Genomic DNA, 8,035 nt, shown 5'->3' with positions numbered 1-8,035 from the left:
CCATCAGGTCTACTTCAACAACCCGAAATCCCGGAATGGAAATGGGAAAACATTACCATGGATTTCATCACTAAATTGCCAAGGACTGCAAGTGGTTTTGATACTATTTGGGTAATAGTTGATCGTCTCACCAAATCGGCACACTTCCTACCAATAAGAGAAGATGACAAGATGGAGAAGTTAGCACGACTGTATTTGAAGGAAGCCGTCTCCAGACATGGAATACCAATCTCTATTATCTCTGATAGGGATGGCAGATTTTTTTCAAGATTCTGGCAGACATTACAGCAAGCATTAGGAACTCGTCTAGACATGAGTACTGCCTATCATCCACAAACTGATGGGCAGAGCGAAAGGACGATACAAACGCTTGAAGACATGCTACGAGCATGTGTTATTGATTTCGGAAACAGTTGGGATCGACATCTACCGTTAGCAGAATTTTCCTACAACAACAGCTACCATTCAAGCATTGAGATGGCGCCGTTTGAAGCACTTTATGATAGAAAGTGCAGGTCTCCGATTTGTTGGAGTGAAGTGGGGGATAGACAGATTACGGGTCCGGAGATTATACAAGAAACTACCGAGAAGATCATCCAAATTCAACAACGGTTGAAAACCGCCCAAAGTCGACAAAAGAGCTACGCTGACATTAAAAGAAAAGATATAGAATTTGAAATTGGAGAGATGGTCATGCTTAAAGTTGCACCTTGGAAAGGCGTTGTTCGATTTGGTAAACGAGGGAAATTAAATCCAAGGTATATTGGACCATTCAAGATTATTGATCGTGTCGGACCAGTAGCTTACCGACTTGAGTTACCTCAACAACTCGCGGCTGTACATAACACTTTCCACGTCTCGAATTTGAAGAAATGTTTTGCTAAAGAAGATCTCACTATTCCGTTAGATGAAATCCAAATCAACGAAAAACTTCAATTCATCGAAGAACCCGTCGAAATAATGGATCGTGAGGTTAAAAGACTTAAGGAAAACAAGATACCAATTGTAAAGGTTCGATGGAATGCTCGTAGAGGACCCGAGTTCACCTGGGAGTGTGAAGATCAGATGAAGAAGAAATACCCGCATCTATTTCCAGAAGATTCGTCAACACCTTCAACAGCTTAAAATTTCGGGACGAAATTTATTTAACGGGTAGGTACTGTAGTGACCCGAACTTTTCCATGTTTATATATATTAATTGAGATTGATATTTACATGATTAAATGTTTCCAACATGTTAAGCAATCAAACTTGTTAAGACTTGATTAATTGAAATATGTTTCATATAGACAATTGACCACCCAAGTTGACCGGTGATTCACGAACGTTAAAACTTGTAAAAACTATATGATGACATATATATGGATATATATATAGTTAACATGATACTATGATAAGTAAACATATCATTAAGTATATTAACAATGAACTACATATGTAAAAACAAGACTACTAACTTAATGATTTTTAAACGAGACATATATGTAACGATTATCGTTGTAAAGACATTTAATGTATATATATCATATTAAGAGATATTCATACATGATAATATCATGATAATATAATAATTTAAAATCTCATTTGATATTATAAACATTGGGTTAACAACATTTAACAAGATCGTTAACCTAAAGGTTTCAAAACAACACTTACAAGTAACGACTAACGATGACTTAACGACTCAGTTAAAATGTATATACATGTAGTGTTTTAATATGTATTTATACACTTTTGAAAGACTTCAATACACTTATCAAAATACTTCTACTTAACAAAAATGCTTACAATTACATCCTCGTTCAGTTTCATTAACAATTCTACTCGTATGCACCCGTATTCGTACTCGTACAATACACAGCTTTTAGATGTATGTACTATTGGTATATACACTCCAATGATCAGCTATTAGCAGCCCATGTGAGTCACCTAACACATGTGGGAACCATCATTTGGCAACTAGCATGAAATATCTCATAAAATTACAAAAATATGAGTAATCATTCATGCCTTATTTACATGAAAACAAAATTACATATCCTTTCTATCTAATCCATACACCAACGACCAAAAACACCTACAAATACTTTCATTCTTCGATTTTCTTCATCTAATTGATCTCTCTCAAGTTCTATCTTCAAGTTCTAAGTGTTCTTCATATATTCTACAAGTTCTAGTTACATAAAATCAAGAATACTTTCAAGTTTGCTAGCTCACTTCCAATCTTGTAAGGTGATCATCCAACCTCAAGAAATCTTTGTTTCTTACAGTAGGTTATCATTCTAATACAAGGTAATAATCATATTCAAACTTTGGTTCAATTTCTATAACTATAACAATCTTATTTCAAGTGATGATCTTACTTGAACTTATTTTCGTGTCATGATTCTGCTTCAAGAACTTCGAGCCATCCAAGGATCCATTGAAGCTAGATCCATTTTTCTCTTTTCCAGTAGGTTTATCCAAGGAACTTAAGGTAGTAATGATGTTCATAACATCATTCGATTCATACATATAAAGCTATCTTATTCGAAGGTTTAAACTTGTAATCACTAGAACATAGTTTAGTTAATTCTAAACTTGTTCGCAAACAAAAGTTAATCCTTCTAACTTGACTTTTAAAATCAACTAAACAAATGTTCTATATCTATATGATATGCTAACTTAATGATTTAAAACCTGGAAACACGAAAAACACCGTAAAACCGGATTTACGCCGTCGTAGTAACACCGCGGGCTGTTTTGGGTTAGTTAATTAAAAACTATGATAAACTTTGATTTAAAAGTTGTTATTCTAAGAAAATGATTTTTATTATGAACATGAAACTATATCCAAAAATTATGGTTAAACTCAAAGTGGAAGTATGTTTTCTAAAATGGTCATCTAGACGTCGTTCTTTCGACTGAAATGACTACCTTTACAAAAACGACTTGTAACTTATTTTTCCGACTATAAACCTATAATTTTTCTGTTTAGATTCATAAAATAGAGTTCAATATGAAACCATAGCAATTTGATTCACTAAAAACGGATTTAAAATGAAGAAGTTATGGGTAAAACAAGATTGGATAATTTTTCTCATTTTAGCTACGTGAAAATTGGTAACAAATCTATTCCAACCATAACTTAATCAACTTGTATTGTATATTATGTAATCTTGAGATACCATAGACACGTATACAATGTTTCGACCGATCATGTCGACACATCTATATATATTTCGGAACAACCATAGACACTCTATATGTGAATGTTGGAGTTAGCTATACAGGGTTGAGGTTGATTCCAAAATATATATAGTTTGAGTTGTGATCAATACTGAGATACGTATACACTGGGTCGTGGATTGATTCAAGATAATATTTATCGATTTATTTCTGTACATCTAACTGTGGACAACTAGTTGTAGGTTACTAACGAGGACAGCTGACTTAATAAACTTAAAACATCAAAATATATTAAAAGTGTTGTAAATATATTTTGAACATACTTTGATATATATGTATATATTGTTATAGGTTCGTGAATCAACCAGTGACCAAGTCTTACTTCCCGACGAAGTAAAAAAAAAATATGTGAAAGTGAGTTATAGTCCCACTTTTAAAATCTAATATTTTTGGGATGAGAATACATGCAGGTTTTATAAATGATTTACAAAATAGACACAAGTATGTGAAACTACATTCTATGGTTGAATTATCGAAATCGAATATGCCCCTTTTTATTAAGTCTGGTAATCTAAGAATTAGGGAACAGACACCCTAATTGACGCGAATCCTAAAGATAGATCTATCGGGCCCAACAAGCCCCATCCAAAGTACCGGATGCTTTAGTACTTCGAAATTTATATCATATCCGAAGGGTGTCCCGGAATGATGGGGATATTCTTATATATGCATCTTGTTAATGTCGGTTACCAGGTGTTCACCATATGAATGATTTTTATCTCTATGTATGGGATGTGTATTGAAATATGAAATCTTGTGGTCTATTGTTACGATTTGATATATATAGGTTAAACCTATAACTCACCAACATTTTTGTTGACGTTTTAAGCATGTTTATTCTCAGGTGATTATTAAGAGCTTCCGCTGTCGCATACTTAAATAAGGATGAGATTTGGAGTCCATGCTTGTATGATATTGTGTAAAAACTGCATTCAAGAAACTTATTTTGTTGTAACATATTTGTATTGTAAACCATTATGTAATGGTCGTGTGTAAACAGGATATTTTAGATTATCATTATTTGATAATCTACGTAAAGCTTTTTAAACCTTTATTGATAAAATAAAGGTTATGGTTTGTTTTAAAATGAATGCAGTCTTTGAAAAACGTCTCATATAGAGGTCAAAACCTCGCAACGAAATCAATTAATATGGAACGTTTTTAATCAATAAGAATGGGACATTTCAATTACAACAACATAACCCAAACTTACCCATTTTACCACCAAATGGGTCTTACAAATCTCTAGTATCCGAAACCCTAGTCATTAACCAATTAAAACTCAAAACTTAGAGTTAGAACTTACCGAGACTATCAATGCGTAGCTAGAGACACAAGGAACAACTTTAATTCTTGCTCCAAAGATCAACCCTCAATCCTTCACTCTCAAATCTCACTTTTAATTCAAATGGGTTTTAAGTTTTGGGAGAAAAAATGGAGAGAAAAGAGAAAAAGAAAATGAATTAAATGAATATGTGGTGGAGAGTTAAAGCTCCCATCAGATCCACATGTTAATTTACCATTTTGCCCCTTAAAATCCCTTAAATTGAGCTAAGTTCGACACCAGTTCAGCTGAACTATCGTAGCGCGGACTTAATCGTCGCGGCGCGACACATAAAGGGAAAATAGGCCCTCCTTAACCCACTTCCTGATCCTGGTTCGCTTGATATGCCGCGGCGCGGACCCATTTGCCGCGGCGCGGCTTAAGGCTGCATCTGAACAGCTTAACCACCTTAAACAATTTTCGATGTTAATTAATTTGTACAATCCAAACCCGCTTCCTATATTCACCTAGCCTTCCACAATAGTCTCACAAGACTTAATGCTAACAAAACCCATGTTTAAACTTATATATTTATATGCACATATATTCGTACATTTACGCATAAGCTAACGAGTTATAGACGTACAAATGATTAAGTAGGTACCTTTCGATACGTACAGGAAAACGGGGTGTTACATTTTTCCTAGCCATGAACATACTAGCAATCATCTTAAAAATAATCCGATCCTCCGGAAGTCGAAGCATTGACTGAACACTCCGACTGGAACTAAACGGACCAGCATTATCATTTGCCACAGTTGGCCAATAATTACTCTCACTGAAAGCTTCCTGCCCAAACACTTTGCAATTTAACCAATGCCACTTCAAATCATTATCAGTCAACTCGGGATATAGATCTAACGCCCGAGCCAACGTAATTTTAGACATGCGACGCTCTAACTCGCCAAGCCTAAATGTCAAGAAATCTGCCTCGATCAGAGAGGCTCGCGGTCGACAACTAACAGTTGAGAAGAACTCTATAGTTAACTGCTCAAAAATATCTTCATTAATTTCAAATAACCTTTCATAAGGTCTCAACTCATTACCCGCATAAACTACCCACAAATAACCACGCAACTCCCGAACAATATTATTACCCAATGATGAAAGGCTTTTCACTGTAGCAAATAGTGTTTTACTGTAGCAAAGTCATTTTACTATAGCAAAGTCATTTTTACTGTAGCAAATAGTGTTTTACTGTAGGAAAGTCATTTTTACTTGTACATCTTATAATATATCTATATATATATATATATATATATATATATATATATATATATATATATATATATATATATATATATATATATATATATATATATATATATATATATATATATATATATATATATAATTGTTCGTAAATCGTCGAGAGTAGTCAAAGGTAATTGAATATATGAAACAGTTCTAAAATTTTGAGACTCAATCTAACAGACTTTGTTTAACGTGTCAAAATAATAAATCGTATAGAGAATTGGTTTAAATAAGTTGAAATATTTTGGGTCATTATACCAATGGTTAAGTTCGCAACATGGAATATAAGGGGTCTGAATCTCCACCCTAAGCAAAAGGGGATTATTGATGTTGTGTATGATAATGACTTATGTTTATGTGGTATTCTGGAAACCCATGTGGATATTACAAAGCTTACTAGTATTTGTTCTAATGTTTTCCGAAACTGGATGTGGGTGTCGAATCAAGCTATGTGCTCGGGAGGTACACGTATTATCCTTGGTTGGAACCCTAATATTGTTCATGTGATGGTTCTTAATATGACTCATCAAGTTATTCATTGTTTCGTTAAATCTTTGGCGGGTAGTGTGCAACTTTATGTTTCCATTATCTATGCTGATAACTACTATATTACACGTCGTGCTCTATGGACTGACCTAAAGATGCATAAAATCTTTGTGGGTAATCATCCATGGGTTCTTATGGGAGATTTTAATACTGCCTTAGATCCGGAAGATTATAGTGTTGGTAGTTCTCGCGTTACCATTGCTATGAAGGATTTTCGTGATTGTGTGGAAGAGTTGAATATGAGTGACATTAATCATTCAGGTATGCATTTCACTTGGAATCAAAGTTTATTCTCTACTAGTGGACTGTTAAAGAAAATTGATCGAGTTATGGGAAACGACTATTTCATTGAGGAGTTTGGAAATTCATTTGTTACCTTTAAACCTAATGGGGTTTCGGATCATTCGCCTGCTATCCTTACACTCCCCGTTGATAATATCATCCGCCATAAGCCTTTTAAGTTCGGTAATTTTATTGTCTATAAAGAAGGTTTTGATGACGTTTTGTTAAAAGGATGGCGTCGTGTTATTGTTGGCCATAAGATGTTTCAAGTTGTTAAAAACCTGAGGTGGTTGAAAAAGCCTCTTAGTAAATTAATGTGGCAAAAAGGCAATCTTCATACACGCGTCGTGTAACTTAAAGAAGAGTTAGATGAAGCTCAAATGGCTTTAGATAGATGCCCTTTCTCTTCAGACCTACGTGAGGATGCGAGTTGTTTGCTAAGAGCGTATAATGATGCGGTTCTTGATGAAGAAAGATTCTTAAAACAAAAGTCTAAAGTTGAATGGATACGGGTAGGTGACAATAATAGTAGCTATTTTCATAAAGTTGTTAACAGCAAGAAGCATATAAGTAGAATTAGTGCTATTGTCGATGATTAAGGTGTGACTGTTGAGGACGTTGACATCCCGAATCTGTTTGTTATCCACTTCACGAATTTCCTTGGTACCTCAGCTAACGTTATACTACTGAATGTCCCTTTGGATCTATTTTCACGAACTATTAATCCAGAGAAAGCGCTGCACATGGTTCATCAGGTTACTCTGAAAGAGGTTAAAGATGTTATTTTTGATATGGGGAATAATACATCGCCGGGTCCGGATGGGTATACGGTTGAATTTTTTAAAGCCTCGTGGAACATTATTGGTGATGAAATCACGGATGCATCCAAGATTTCTTTCGCAACGGTCAACTGTTATCTGAAACTAATCATACTATTATCACGCTTTTGCCAAAAGTACAGAGCCCGAGTAAAGTTACTGATTATCGGATGATCTCGTGTTGTAATGTTCTTTATAAGTGCATTAGTAAGTTAATTACTAATCGCATTAAAGATAGCCTTGACGATATTGTGAGTGAGAACCAATCTGCTTTTGTTCCCGGGAGACGTATTTCTGATAATATTCTCCTTACACAAGAGATTATGCGTAATTATAATTTTTCTTCGGCTGTTCCCAGGTGTGCGTTTAAAGTGGATATTCAAAAGGCTTATGATACAGTGTAATGGCAATTTCTTGAGGCTATTATGGGTAGATTCGGCTTTCATAATACTATGATTCGGTGGATTATGAAGTGTGTTTCCACGGCTTCTTATTCTATAAATGTTAATGGCGAGCTCCATGGTTATTTCAAAGGTAAACGTGGGCTTCGCCAAGGTGATCCGATGTCCCCATATCTTTTTAC

The sequence above is a fragment of the Rutidosis leptorrhynchoides genome, chromosome 3 (genome assembly GCF_046630445.1).
Source record: "Rutidosis leptorrhynchoides isolate AG116_Rl617_1_P2 chromosome 3, CSIRO_AGI_Rlap_v1, whole genome shotgun sequence".
Taxonomy (NCBI): domain Eukaryota; kingdom Viridiplantae; phylum Streptophyta; class Magnoliopsida; order Asterales; family Asteraceae; genus Rutidosis; species Rutidosis leptorrhynchoides.
The sequence above is the reverse complement of the archived record's forward strand: the minus strand, read 5'-3'. Positions refer to the sequence as shown.